The sequence below is a fragment of the Camponotus vicinus genome, unplaced genomic scaffold (genome assembly GCF_025532165.1).
Source record: "Camponotus vicinus isolate PSW18456_S1 unplaced genomic scaffold, iyCamVici1.0 SCAF_10, whole genome shotgun sequence".
Classification (NCBI taxonomy): Eukaryota; Metazoa; Arthropoda; class Insecta; order Hymenoptera; family Formicidae; genus Camponotus; species Camponotus vicinus.
In genome coordinates this window covers 15480443-15496973 of record NW_028141946.1, presented here as the reverse complement: position 1 = coordinate 15496973, position 16531 = coordinate 15480443, and the positions used below count along the sequence as shown (strand labels likewise).

The 16531-nt window shown below is 32.1% G+C and overlaps 1 non-coding gene and 2 pseudogenes across 1 annotated transcript; 1 reads left to right on the top strand and 2 right to left on the bottom strand.

Annotated features, from left to right (window-relative positions):
* Positions 1-2341: 2341 nt before the first annotated feature.
* Trnaa-agc (transfer RNA alanine (anticodon AGC)) lies at positions 2342-2415 on the bottom strand. Its single transcript has one exon. It is a non-coding gene; the product is annotated as a tRNA-Ala (tRNA).
* Positions 2416-2965: 550 nt separating this feature from the next.
* Positions 2966-3876, bottom strand: LOC145960135 (uncharacterized; annotated as a pseudogene).
* A 5847-nt stretch (positions 3877-9723) lies between these two features.
* Positions 9724-10392, top strand: LOC145960134 (uncharacterized; annotated as a pseudogene).
* The last annotated feature ends 6139 nt before the right edge of the window (positions 10393-16531 follow it).

Here is a 16531-nt window from a genome sequence, read left to right as displayed (position 1 = left end):
TATAATCTCAATTCGAGATTCTTATAATACCCCTCTTACCCCCCAAAGAAGTTATAGGCGAGAAAAATAACAGGCCGAAAGTCGCTGAATCGAACCCGAGTCTTTCGCTTGCCGAGCGACTGTTCTTACCACTGAGCTATTCAGACCCCACGATCACACAGCCTTTTTATTTAATCAAATTTTATTGTTATCTTACGGACCGTTATTCTCTTTTTGTTTACAAATTTGTTGTCAAATTTTGGAAAAATTGCGAATTGTTAAAGTATCTGCGAGTACATCAGTAACATCTAAAGTATTAACTTTAGGGGAAAGATTTGCAACAATAATAATAGAAACTTAAAAAAAAATGGGACTTTAATGAAGAAGAAGAATTATTTCTACCTCTAGAAAATATTCCAGGAGAACATGAAATAGAACAGTCGCAAACTAGTCCTTCTTCACCAGAAAAAATATCAGTTTCTGATTTAAACACGAGCACTTCGTAAAGTACAGAAGATAGTGGAGAAGAATTTGAACCGGTATGCAAAAAATTAAAAAGTGATTATATATCACTCGATACAAAAATTAAAATTTTAAATATGGCGAGAGAACATCCAAATTGGAGTTTGAAAACAATTTAAAAACATGGAGGTCGTGCACTTAAAAATAAAAGCAATTTAAAAAAATGGCAAAAGCAAATCGAAAAAAGTAGCGGAATAAAAGAAAAAGGACCCCGCACAAAACCAATGAAAAAGTGGACCCAGTCAAATTGACTGAAATTTTAGTGATAAAGTTCAGACTGTCCTGATCAAAAGTCTCAATGCAAGTTCAGAAAATGCTCAGTTTCTGAGATACTTGGACTCAAAGTGTTGAAATCGACGATGACGGTTCACGAATGAAAAAGCCCAAAAATGAAATGTTATCACCTTTCGCAAAAAAAATCTGTTTGGAACAATCTGAAAGTCAATTCGTCTTGAAAAAGATGGATTTCAAATGATCATCGAACTATTGCGTTTTCTTAACTTAAAGGAGATTTAGGAAAAAATCTGCCTCTAAAGCAAGTCGTCTTGAAAAATACGGGTTACAATCGAATTCTGAAACCTACCAGTGTGAGGAAAAACGGATTATTAAGAACTTCGATTATTCTGAATATAGTCGAAAATAAAATATAATATTTTTCTGTCCAAGCTACAAAAGGGCGAATTATTTATCTGAAAACAAATCAAGCAGGGGAAGAAATATCGTTCTGCGAATAGGGATGGTTTTGGAAAAAGACGAATTGTGCGATTAATTCACACTCAGATATCGAAAAATATCGGATAATTGATAATTGAAGTTGAAGTGAATAAAACAATAACTGCGTTTCAAGAGGATGTTACGGAATAAAATGTCAGCAGTTTAACATTTTTTTCTTTCGGGATTATATCAGTTTTTCTCCGCCAATATTTTCATACCGATCTCTATATAGGCATATAGGCGTGTTATGAATTTCAAGGTATAGATATATATATGTATGTATACCTATGGGTGAGTATTAGTAGGCGTATCTGAGAAGATATATTTCTTTTATTGAGCAAAAAGCAGGCATTGGCTCAAAGCCATACAGCACAGACCATGTAGACGATCAACTTATCGAGTAAAGATATTACACTGGTTATAAGTTATCTATAGAAAACAATGTGGTAATTATTGAGTATGGTTCGGAATTAAATTTGAACTAAAAGTAAAATAAAGCAAGATACAGTAAAATAAAATGGAAGAATACACTTCGTTATAGCAAGAAGACAGAACAGTTGGTAAAACATGTTTGATATGTAGAAATTATAAATTAAAATAAAATGACTTTGTACTGGAAGAGTCGTTTGAGAGTATATTATTAGTTCCAACGCAGAGGACTATTTAGTAAATATTTAAGTAAATATTTAGATTATTCTTATAAACATCGCAACTATTAGTTATACATCTTACAATTAGTGAAGTTGTAAACTCCCATACAGCACCGAATATTGCAGCAATATTATTAATATTGTTGTAACATTGCAGCAACATTGCAATATTGCCGCAATATTACTGCAATGTTCTGTGCTGTATGGGCTAAAGTTGATACAGCCTAATTCTATTACTAGATATGCTACTTAGAAATATATTTTAAATTTTAGATTCTTGATGTCGGCTCTCGAATATAAAATAAACTTGTGTGATATTAATATTCGGGTAATAAGAGGATGTAATTGCGCGAAATATTCCTTGATACAATGATCAAGACTTTAATTGGAATAATCTCCTGGTTTGAGATTTAATTCCAACGAATTCCCCTCTAACCCTCCTAAATGGATGTAGGCGAGAAAAATATCGGTCCGAAAGTCGCTGAATCGGGAATCGAACCCGAGTCTTTCGCTTGCTGGGCGACTGCTCTCACCACTGAGCTATTCAGACCCTTCGATCCGATACTTTTCTCATTGCCTATAAACACTAAGTGTAAAAATGCTTCTTTTTCACTCTAAAGCGTAAATAAACTTTAAATTTTAGATTCTTGATGTCAGCTATCGAATATAAAATAAACTTGTGTGATATTAATATTCGGGTAATAAGAGCCTATCGTGGATGTAATTGCGCGAAATATTTCCTTGACATAATGACGAATTCCCCTCTAACCCCCCTAGATGGAAGTAGGCGAGAAAAATATCGGTCCGAAAGTCGCTGAATCGGGAATCGAACCCGAGTCTCTCGGTGGAATTAAATCTCCAACTAAGAGATTATTCCAAATAAAGTCTTGATCATTGTATCAAGGAAAAAAATTTCGCGCAATTACACGACTATTAAATATAAACTATATATGTACATATATACACATATATACATATACATACACACACAAACACAAATACATATATATACACACGCACACACTTATACACACGTATACACACATACACATACATACACAAGAGGTACATAGGGGATAATATAGTTTAATTTAATCGGTTCAGATATTATATCCAATAGCATTCACAAAGTGATCGAGTGCTAGCACAATATTTTCGTCTTTTAGGCATACCAACAAAGACTTGGCTGGAAGAGATAGAGTACTTATAGAGCTTATTAAATGATTAATTAGTTGTGTTCTTTGAGAATTAAACCATGTACACTCCCAAAGAACGTGGTCGAGCGTTTCCGGAGTATCGCATACTGAACAGTTAGGCGACGCGACTATTGAAAATCTAAAGAGTCTCTCATTAAGAGATGTGTGGCCGCACCTTATCCTACAAATCGAAGTTATTCCCCTGCGAGATATATTATAGGGATGGAACCAGGAAGATCTCGTATACGACAGACAATTTTTCATGTACCAGGAAGCTTTCTCATTACCTGATGACCTACAGTGTTCGAAAAATAAATCAAATTGTTCTGTTTTCCAAACAGATTTGAAATCTCCCGTGAAAGTGCAAAATTGATAGTCTATTCCCAGTTTCGGAGCCATTTTGGCAAGTGTGTCCGCAGCTTCATTTCCTTTAATGCCACAGTGGCTAGGAATCCATATTAAATTGGCAGATCCATCATTATCTGAGAATAATTTTATTCGATGTCTTCGTAAATTTCGTAAATTTCGTAAATTAGATAGGAGGTATTATTGCTAAAGCTAATATTTTGTAAAGCCGAAAGGACCGACTTGGAATCAGAGAAAATTGTTATGTTGGTAAGGTGGAGATTAGCAGCTTGAATGATAAATTCGAGGATTGCCATTGCTTCTAAGGAAAAGATAGAGGCGTGAGAAGTCGTTCTAAATTTAAATTTAAAGGAGTGATCTAGCGAGATTATTGAAAATCCAGTGAAATCCAAGTTTGGCATTTTCGAATCACCTGTAAAAATGCAGAAAGAGTTGTTAATTTCATTTTGAAAGAGTTCCATAAATAATGACTCGTTATTTCCTGAAGACTTATCAAAGTTAGTTCCCGTTATTAAGTTCACACAGGATTGGAAGATGATGGATTCATAGGGTTTGGTGTAGCATAACGGTCTTGAATCTGTTTTAATTAAGTGAGAAATGGATGACAGTTTTAAGAAATTGTTTAAAATAATAGAAGAAGTAAATTTATCAATAATAGTAGGATCTTCTTTAATTTTCTGAAGTTCTGTTAAAATGGGTAGGATTAGATGATCCGACTGAGAAATAACCCTAGACGTCCAATTTTTACATAAGAAATCAGCTCTGAGGGTCCAATTTTTACATAAAAAATCAGCCGTTAGAGACGGTTCTTTAGATTCTGCCAATACGAAATTGGATGGGGTAGACATCCTGATACAATTTCCTAATACAATTTTAAGAGCTTTAAATTGTATACGATCTAATTTGATTTTTTGAGTTTTTATTATACCATGTAATATAAAACTACCGTAATCTAATCTAGACCTAACGAGAGCGATGTAGATTATTCTCAGCAGGCGGGGGTCTGCTCCCTACCACGTGTGTCTGAGACAGCTAAGGATTTTTAGAGGGCATTGACACGTTTTTCAAATGTGAGATATTTGGTGTTGCCAGTTTAAATTGGATGAAAGAAATAAACCTAAAAAATGAACCTTCGATGTCTCGTAGATTGTGGTATTTTTAATCTTAATAGAAAGGACTGACCTATCCATGGGAGCTCAACGTTTGGTAAATTTACAGAGCTTGGTTTTTTCTGCCGAGAGTTCTAAACCGAGGTGTAGTGAAGAATCCGAGACTTTATTTACAAATTTTTCAAGAATGCACTTGCTATGATTTAGATCATCAGATGAAGAGAACAGCGCAATGTCGTCTGTGTATTGGATTATTTGGCAGCCCGAGTCACAGCTATTTTCGAGTTCCGATACATAATTATTGTATAGAAGGAGGTTTAAGACGCTGCCCTGAGGGAGGCCTTTGTATGCCCATAGTATCTCATCTATATCCTCATATGTACCTGTCTTTGGTAAATGGAATTTCTAATGAAGGCAAGAATATTCAGTGGTATACCCCACTTTACTAATTTTTGAAGGAGGATGTCCGGAATTACATTATCGTAAGCACCTTTAATGTCTAAAAAGGAAGCCAGTAATTATTGATTTTTTTGAAAAGATAGAATAGAATGTTGGATTGTAAAATAGCCGGGTTATCTATGCATCCTTTGCTGCGTCTGAAACCGAATTGTGATTTGGGAAGGAGATTATGATATTCAAGAAACCAACTCAGTCTATTAGCAATCATTCTTTCGAAAACTTTACATAAGCATGAAGCTAGGGAAATGGGGCGAAATTTGCGATTTTCCCCTTGTTTAGGGATGAAAAAAACAAGGAACTTTTTCTATTCCTCTAGAAAGACATGTGAAGTAAAAATATTGTTATATATAGTTAGAAGTATGGTTCTGGCATTGGTTGGAAGAGCTGAGATAATTTTATTATCAATGCCATCTAAACCAGGACTGGATTTGTTTTTTAAATGTCATATATTAAAATTAGTAAGAAATGCGTTGGCTAAGATAAGTATATTACAAAACGAACAAGATCAACTAATAAAATGGCAATATATAAAACAATTACACGAAAAAGATAAAGCCGAGGGTCTTAGGGCAGCAACAAAATTAACAAATAAGCACATTGATTTTTATAATGAAATAATGAATGTAAGACTTGCTGCTCAAACATTAAGCGAAAGTGTAGCAAATGCTTTGATATTCTGTGAGAGCATTGATACATCTTTTACTGGAGCAGTGGAGCAGAATTTTGTACTTATTTCAATAATGCGTTTGATATTTTAAATAGCCGCAATAAATTTTCAAAACAACCATACAATAAGTCAATTTCTTCAAACACATTAGATACTTACTCTACGTTCGTAGAAAACTTCTGTCATTATGTTAATAGCTTGCGTGACATGAATGGTAGAAAACTAATACAATGTGTAGGAAATAGAGGTTTTCTAGGTTTTATAACAGCATTATGCAATGTAATAGAATTGTATAAACATTTAAATAAGACATATAATTTAGAATATTTGTTAACTTACAAATTATGTCAGGACCACATAGAAAATTTGTTTAGTTCTATACGTAGTTGTGGTGGATTTAATAATAATCCATCATGTACTCAATTTCAGACCGCATATAAAAAATTAATAGTACATCATGGAATCGCTGGATCAGAATATGGAAACTGTTCAATATTAGATGCAACATTTATTTTACCTATCGATAATAAAACTTCAGTAAATAGTATAGTAGAAGCAGAAGATAGCAAAGAAGAACAGGATGATGAAGCAGTCTTACATTCATTTTGTAATCCAGACACTCTGTCCATGTATGTATCAGATATCGTAGAATATATAGCTGGTTTTGTTGTACGCAAATTAAAAAAAAAACTTGTCTGTACAACGTGTATAGAATATTTAGAAGATAGTTATACAAACAACATATTAATAACAATAAAAGACAGAGGTGCATTAATAAAACCTTCGAAAAATGTGACTATAATATGTCACAGTACAGAACGTTTTATACGAATGTATGGAGACAATATCTTTCATCTGTCCCATATAAAAAAGCGTATTTATATATACAATGTTCGACAAGATATATACACTGAAGTTTTTCTTAATATGTTTGAACACATATTGTCACAAGAAACATTTGTAACTCACAAAGAGGAATTGATAAATATAATTATTAAGTATTATATAGATATAAGATTTTATTATATTGGGAAAAGTACAATAAATAAAACTAAAAAACAAATAAGAAAAAAAATGACAAAATTAATGTTATTTCATAATGAATAAATACTCAATAAATCATTTGAAAACTTAATAAAATGTATTATTTATTTTATTCAATTTTCCTAGCAGTTTTTTTTAAATATTTCTTAAATATTTATTTTGTTATTTATAATATTGTAGACAATTTTTTGTTTTAGTAAGTATATTACTCATTTTATTTAATCATTTTTATTATTTATATGTATTTATATTTTTTTATTCATTCGTAAAAATTGAAGTACATGTATTACATTCAATAAAATAGATCTGCCATATATGTATGTTCTGCGGCGCGCATCATATCAATAATATATTAATTATTTCTGATTTTCCATTTTTATACACTGCTGTGCAAAAAATTGCAACACTCTAAATGGCAATACCTTTCATAGTGTTGCAATTTTCGAACACAGCAGTGTATATCTTATTTTCATTTGTTGATTTTATTATTATTATTATATATTTTTCTTTAATTATACAAAAAATTTAAGTAGATATTCCATCAAGGAAATTATTACAAAGAAATAAAAAGGAGCAAGGTACCAGATCGTATAGTTACGGACCTACGGCCACAGTTGAGACAGAAAAATATATTTCTCTTTGTCGATTCTCCTTGTGCGCGCTATGGCCTCTCCATTAGTATAAGCTCTATGAATTTATACGATCTTCGCTGGGGGTCTATGCCCCTCCTCGCCTGCCGCGACCAATCGCGAATGTCGCGGACGCTAATTAGTGATTGGTCGCGGGAGGCGAGGAGGGGCATAGACTCCCAGCGAAGATCGTATAAATTAGACGCACGATCGATGATGCAATCAACGCATGAGAGCTTGCATTAGGATGGATGGCGGGCATTTTGAGCATCTGCTTTAAAATTTTTTTTAGTCAATCCGCTCTTTTCAGAGCGACCAATACATTTTCACGTTGGAACATTTCATTGTGAGCAGAATAAAAATAAATTTTTCCAAATGTAATTTTAATTACATTATTCTTGCGATTGACTTAAATCTTCGCATCGTGAATGCAATAATTTCGAAAACGTAATAACGTACAACACATGCTTTTTAAAATAATAATTATTTATTATGATTAGAAATAGTTATTATTTATAATAAATAATTAATTTTTTAAGTATGTCATTATACGTTTCATGTTTTCTACCGCATTCGCAATGCGAAGGTTTTAGCCGATCGTTCGTCTTATCTCGCGTCAATCACGCGCCATGCGCAAGTCGTTTATTAGATGTCGCGTGTCGCGTTTCTGGCAACATAACTCTTGTGGTCGCGCAGTCTCCGCGGTCCGTCGCTTCGCGTCGAGTCATGTGCTGTTTGCATTCGCGTTTCTTTGAAAGTAATTTTTGGTATCGATAAATCGATAGTGAGTGAATAAACAGTAAACTCGTTATCACGTAATCTGTATTGTGTCAATCGAGTGTGAGACTAATAATCGAAAAAATTTCGATGTGTCGCGCATCTCTAGCAATCATAACCGTGCAGCAGATAACAACAATACATAGCATGAAGATTCGCTACGCTGCTACAAGGTGAGTGAGCAAGTGAGTAAGCAGGTGAGTGAGTGAGTGAGTGACCGAGAGAGTGTGAGTGAGAGACTGAATGAGAGAGTGTATGAGTGTTGCGTAAAAGAGAGAAAGAGAGCGAGAAAAAAAGTGCGTGCGTGTGTATGAATGTCTGTCCCTCCTACTCTCCCTCTTTCTCTCTTTCTCTCTCTCCCTCTCTCTCTCTCTCTCTCTCTCTTTTACGCACACACTCCGCTATACACACATCGCGTGTAGCAATCAGCTGATTGCAACGTCGGACGGCCGGCGATCCGGAACAACTTTTCATTATTAAAATAACGTTAAAATAACGTTATTTTAAGGAACACGTATTTCTGACGTAATTCTAAGACATTTTCTTTTTTACCAAAATTTTATTTAAAGCATAATTTTATGTTATAAGATAAAATAGTTAGCGACTCATGCGGTGGTAATCACCCGTCGGGCGGTCAGCTGCGCCCGCGCTCGCGGCACGCCGCTCCGCTCCTGCCTGCCTTCCGTACCCGACGCGTGATTTGCTAATTATTTTTGCTCAAAATTCAAAAACTACGCTTCAAATCAAATTTTGGTAAAAGAAAAATTGTCTTAGAATGGTGTCAGGAATACGTCATTTTACAGACGGAAGGTTTTTCGGGATCGTCCTGTATATGAATATACATAATAAAATGCATGTAAATCTTCAAACATGCTGACTATCCTAAAACTATCTGATACATATCAGAAGAACCTTCAGACGTGTAGCAAAGCTTTGAAAATAGGGCTTTTTCATTCATGAATCATCATCGTTGATTTCAACATTTTAAGTCCAAGCATCTCAGAAACTGGACATTTTCTGAACTTGCGGCCATTGAGACTAAGGACAGTCTGAACTTCATCATACTAAAATTTCAGCCAATTTGACTGGGCCTACTTTTCCATTGGTTTTGTGCAGAGTCCTTTGATATGATTAATAAATGGACTTTCGATCGTTTCGTTGAAACCCGACAGCAGATGCAACCTGTATCAACAAGAATTTTACAGCAGTGGACTTCTCAAGCTGCTGTACAATATCAAGGACCATAATTTTTCTTTTACAGCATCGCATACCTGGGTAACTAAATTTAAAGCATCACATTTCATTCGTCAAAGAAAAGTTACGCGCTATTTAAAATTAAAACATGCACTGGAATTATCGATGATATTAAAAGAAGCAGAAAAATTCCAAAAACAAATTGCGAAAAGGATTTTAAATTTCCATCCTGATTTTGTTATTAATATGGATCAAACAGGTTGCGAATATCGTGTTGATGTACGCAGGACGTTAGCGAACAAAGGAGAAAAAATTATAGATCTTCTTGGCGATTTTAATAAGGTCACACACAGTTATACAGCACAATATGCAATTACCGTTGGTTTCTGAAAAGTCCTTCCAAAAGTATTTCTTTATATGTAAGAAAAAGGGATTTTTGGTCCTCGTATTTCCGCTACTATTGCAGAATTAATAAAAAATTACGGAAATATATTTATCACGGTATCAAAATCCGGAAAATTAATAAAAGACCATTTCGATAGTTTTGTTAAAAATGTTCTTAAAGAGTATTGCAAGAAGGAGGAATTTTTACTTATTCTAGATTCATGGAGACAGATACGGTACATCTTAATAATGTTTTTTACTGATAATAATGGAAATTGCAGCTCAACTATTGAAATTATTCCTCCTCATTGCACTCCGTACTGCCAACCATGCGATGTATACTTTTTCCGACAAATTAAGAATTTTATTAAAAAGTTGCAAAATTTTATACATGTGTTACAAAGTAAACGGCAATTATCTACAAGGTAAGATGCAATGAAAATCCACTTCCTCATTCATAATCAATTATCCGCTCCCGTCTTTAAGAGTATGATACAATATGCGTGACACGCGTCAAAATTAATACTGGAAAGAACTATATTTCAGAATATAAATGAAGTTTATTTTTCGAATGATGTTCGTTCATCAAAATGTAATTGTACAGCGTGTGCAATTATAAGATGTGCTTTATGTAAAAAATATTTATGTTTTCCTTGCTTTTATGGTTTATATCATCCGAGCCAATATATAAAATCAATATAATATAAATTAATAAACATATGTAAGCAATGTAAACGTGTATATCTAATATTATATCATTTATATAATAATAAAATAATTTATTATATATTTATGTTACGTCCAGACCCTGAAGTGGATGGGCCGTATGGAAGAACGTAACTTATTTATCCCACGACACTCTTTATTCGGGCATGTGTATGGATCGGGTCGAGCAAATGTGAAGGGCCTGGGTCACGAAAAGGGACACAGGTCAACGACCGAAGGTCCCTTTAACGTTGTGTTTTTAGACCTATTCACTCGGTGGTCCCTTTTCGGTAAAGGAACTTAATCCTATTTACGCGGGACGGGACCTAGTGCGATCTCGGGATTCAGGGAAGAGAGCGGATTAAATAATTAAATATTATACATTAAATTAAAAATACAATATATTATTTAAAAAGATAAAGAAAGAATGAAAAAATATATATTAGCGCTTGTAACTATGAATGGGTATCTGTGTGTGTGTATTATATATTTCCGCGGGTGTTACAGTGGTTCGCAGGTAATCAATCAGAATATACGGGAGAAATTTACGTTAAGAATTAGGTTCTGACTGGTTATTACAATATATATAATTAATACAATATAAGAAATAAGACAAAAATAAAAAATGAATGTGTAATAAAAGTATAAATAACGCTTACTCATTAAAGGAAGTATAGATTTCGTCGCTTGCGCAAATGTGTTATAATTAGAATTAAAATTTTCTAAATTCGCTGAAATACAGTTCTAAATTAAAATACAATGATAAAATTAAAATAAGAGATTCGCCAAGTCTAAGTTCAAAAATTAGTCATCTACTCCAACGGTTTCTCTAAAAAGTAGTGATAATATAAAGAAAATGATATAAAGAGAAAAAAGTTGTGATAATATAAAAAATGATATAATGAAAAAAAAAATAATAATAATATAAAGAAGATGGGAAATTAAAGGAAAATAAAAGGGAGGAAAGGAAAGAAATAGAAATGGAGAGTGAAATATACAGGGTCTTCAAAAAGTCCCGGAACGCTAAAATATCTCGAAAACGATCAATTATAATGAAAAATATGTAAGGCACAAAGTTGTAGGACTAAATAAATTGTACCTAATGATGATAAGAATTTGACCATGGATGAAGTACTCAAGGTCATATGAAGGTCAAGTTGATTATTTTAAATGGAACTCCCCACTTTTTATTGCATGTTCTTAAAGCTTATTTCAAGAGCTTTCCAAAACACTATAATTAAGTATTTTTTCATTGAGTACTTTTCGAGTTATGAGGCTTGAAATAATTTCTTAATTTTACATAAACCATAAAATATCTAGTAAAATATTCATTTTTCGATTATCTTACCTTAATACTTTCATGTACAAAATAATGAGAGGAATCAATTGGTGTAAAGAAAAAACATAGTTGTTTTTAAGAAAAAATATATAATTTACAAGTAACAATTCCATATATTTTCCTAAAAACAAGTGTATGTTTTCTTTACACCGATTGATTACTCTCATTATTTTGTATATAAAAGTATATGATAGACAATACCCAAATAAATGATAAATGATTAATATGACGTACTTGAATGCGGTAACGTAATGGATGATTACAGCAGTTGACACATTCGGAGCTATCTCAGCCAACCAACTTATCACGAAGTGACTGGGAATGATACTGGCTGCCGTGGTCCCAGTTCCAGTTGGATCAAATTATAAAGCGTACGCGCCACCACAAAAGATGCGCGAGTAAGGAAGTGAGTTACGATGAATTGCGGAAACTACATGATCAATATTTATCTCAAATACAGAATACATGAGTTCGCATACATGTCGAATACATGACTTCGCATATTATAATAACGAGAAAACGCTATCAAGCGACGCGGTAGCGTCGCGACGCCAAATACATAAATAACAGGTACGAGCATTGAGTTGAGAGTCACTATTCTCGACGCGGCGCTACCAAGTACCTTATCGGGAATTTCACGTCAAGTAAACTTTCGATTAAGATATTTAATAAACTAAAGCCGTAATAAAAAATCGGACGACACTTTTATGATATAATGTGAATATAAGCTTTCGATTGCGACCAGTTTGAATAAAATCGGTGCAGTCAATCCTGAGAAATGATGATCGTATATCAGAATTGTGACATTTTTCGTTCTTCTCTTCCTTTTTCAGGTTCAGACTCATGTATATATGCTCGCACGCACACACGCAAAGCGAGTTTGTCTCTCAAGCGGCGTTATACATGTGATATGTATACGTATGTGTGTACGTACGTGTGAGAGATTAAATTATTAGAGTATAGTGCGGAATAGTGTAAAACAAGGAAGAGCAGTGACACATTAAGCAGTCAGGTTACTTGTTTAAAAACACAGATTATAAGAAATAAATAAGAGTAAATAAATAAAAGTATAGTGCAGAACAAGGAAGAGAAGTAGTGTGTAATAATGTATCAAGGAAGAGAAGTGACATATTAAAAGTTATTATCAAGCGACGCAGTAGCGTCGCGACGCCAAGTACATTTATTAGAATTATATAAAAATAAAAATTTGTGACACTTAACGACAACCAAATGGACTGTGAATTTTGCAATATTCATCAATCAAAAGGTAAATATTGTGAAATTTTTCTCATTTCTGTTTAGACATAATATATTTTGACATATTATATATTAATCTTAATAAAGAGTATAGACAGTTATTATTTTGTGGAATATAATTATTATGTAATTTATAATTATATATATATATATATATATATATATATATATATATATATATATATATATATATACAGGGTTTAGCAAAAGTGTGGAAACCCCTTAATATTTCGAAAAATACGCATTTAAAAAAAAAATGTTTCATACAAAAGTTATAGGGTTTTATGTGGCGCATTACACAGCAACATTATTATGACCTCGAATAGCGTTGTCAAGGTTATGTGAAGGTCACCTCCAACTTTTTAAATGGGACACCCTATATGCTTTTGTATATCCTTGTAACTTATCTCGAGAGCTTTCCAAAACACTATAATTAAGTTAGTTTTCATTAAGTACTTTCCGAGTTATGAGGCTTGAAATAATTTCTTAATTTTACATAAATCATAAAATATCTAGTAAAATATTCATTTTTCGATTATCTTACCTTAATACTTTTATGTACAAAATAATGAGAGGAATCAATTGGTGTAAAGAAAACGTAAAAACGTAAAAAAATATAATTTTTATGGGTTTTTCATGGTTTTCATAATGAAAATCAAGTAGTCACCAATTTTCACTATGATATTCGTAATCAGCGCGTCAAAATACGTAGGAATACTGAATTTCGAAAAAATTGGAGGGGAGTACTTTTCGGAACTTTATCCAATTTTTCTCTTTTAAATTCAAAATTGGCGATTAATACAATCGATATTATTGCAGTAAGTGTTAAATAATTTTTTGATTTACTATTTGTAATCTAATATAAAACACACAATATATTAGTGCTATTTCATATATTGTACAAATATTTATTTGGATCACACATAATAATGTATTTTTATATATCATACAAAGTATTGAACTTATTTTGAAAATCATTTTCATTTTGTCGAGAATTTATAATACATAAATGCAAGATAAAATTTGTGATAAATTTATTTCAAATTACAAATCCTATCAATTGCTTCAATGTACTTGTCTAGTTAATTATTAATTTCATATTTAGTTCTGATTTTTTTTTAGAAAAATTATTTTTTTAGGGAAATTATATATATTTTTTGAGGGAAAATTTTTATAAATTATTTTTAGCGATATTTTTTTATTAAACGTTTTGTTGCATACAAGGTGGAATATTTTTTATGTACTTGGCATACCTTTTTTACCTTTGTAAGGTTTTTTTAGAGTATGCTGTTGCATACATTACTCTGCATTTAAGAAAGTTAACTTATAAAATAATTCAGTCATTTTTCGGTCGGTAATTATAATTAATTACACAGGCCTGCGAGGTTCAGTTACAAAAAGCAGAGTAGATGAATCTGCTAGATTTTGTGACGCTAAAAACGAATTTGATCGTAGAATTTCCCTAGCACGTCAGGAATTTGTAATCGAATGGCTCAAAAATCGTTATTTTGGCCAATTTCATGATTTTATTAGCTCTATTTAAAAGCTCAAATTTCGCAGGCCTGTGTTATCTGACTATGTAAGACATAAAATATAAAATATTTTATCAGATATATTGAATTAACAATTAATTTTTTAACTAGATTACACGTAATGTTTCGTGTACCCAAACAGCACCAAATCGGTTGTTAGTTGACTGTCAGTCGGCAGAAAAAGTCTAAAGTCGATTTCAAAGTCAGACTGGATGTCAACTTAAAGTCGACTAACAGCTGACAAATGACTCGATTATAGTCGATTGTCAGTCAGCTAATAAGTCGACTTAAAAGTCAACTTTATGGCGATTATAAGTCAATTTTCAGTCAAGTTAATTATCAGTCATATGCATTAACTACTTAAATTTTTATTTTAATGTCATTTCTCAAAAACTTGATCGATTTAATTCCCAACGGAAAATAATTGGTATTAGATATCCACTAGATATTCTTCATAGGCTTAAGGATATCCACGAATATATGAAAAATAGCTATTATAGAATGCTGTAGATATCCAAATGTCCGCAATTCGAGGTTTCATAAATATCTATAGGATATGTAAATCAATATCTTGTAAATATCTGTACAACATTCAATGGATATTTATTATATATAAATACATTTTTTATTACGTATATATTGATATTTATTTTAGGACGGATATTCATTTAATGTTCTGTATATAGATACATATATGATGGAATTAAAAAAAGATTAACCGTCTGTGGTTAATTATATGGAGCTCTGGAGCTCCTTGCAAAGCTAGAGGAGATGCGGCTATAATAGTCCGCCTCTTTGACCGATAAGCCGTGATTCGTGGGACCTGTGTCGCGGCCTTACTGTCTTATTGTTAGATGAATTCCACTTTCGAGTTAGGCGTTTTCCTTTTCGCCACTTAGCGGCAAGGCGTGAAGCTCGTGAAAGTATATGAATATTTCTATTTATTTATTGGATATCTTTGATAGCTACTTGGTGAATATACACTCACACGCAAGAAAAAACGGACTACTAAATTTTAACAAAATATTTTAACATCTTTTAATGGCAACAAATCAGCAAAAATCACCGTATTGATATGAAATAAAGTTCAAATTAAACAGTTCTCTTAAAAACTAAAACACCCAAATTTGAGTTACAAAAAATGTTTTACAAAATGACGAATGCTGAAGATAGACTTTGAGAAATATTAAACAACTTTTTTTTAACTGCTACATTGCTCAGGAAAATCGGCTCCCTGGTGCAAAAATGTTTTTAAGCTTATTTATTTCTTAACAAATCCATATTTTAATAAATTTTCTACAACCGTTTTTAATAAAGTTACACCGTTTTGAAGAAAATGTTATAAAATGAAACTTTCCTTGTAAAATCTGCAATTCAGAGACAAATTATTATAGAAAACTTTTTCAAAAAAGAAATTAAAGTGTAACTCGATCCAAGATGCTTCACATACAGATAGACGGTCAGATTTAAATCTTTCCTCAAAACGAGATATAACTGTATCAAAAAAGATCGTAGAAAATTGATTAAAATATGAATTTATTAGGAAATAAATGAGCTTTTTTAAAAACCCATACATTTTTGTATCAGGAAACAAAAATTTTTGTAAAATTTTTGTACCAGTTTAAAAAAATTGTTTCTCATTTCTCAAAGTCTATCTTCAACGCCCGTCATTTTAAAATATTTTTTGTAAAATATTTTTAGTATCTCAAATTTGTGTTTTTGCTTTTTAAAAGAAATGTTTAATCTTTAATTTGAGTTTTATTTCATCTTAATACGATGATTTTTCACTGATTTATTGTTATTGAAAGATGTTAAAAAATTGTGCTAAAATTTAGTGGTCCGTATTTTTTGTGTGAATGTAGATATGTGGATAACATGTGTAGTCATATATCTAGGAGATATCTCTGGTAGCTACTTAGCGGATATAGATATGTGGATGATATATATATATCTACTAGTTATCTATAGAAGATATGGACCTCATATAGACATTTAGACATTTATTAGA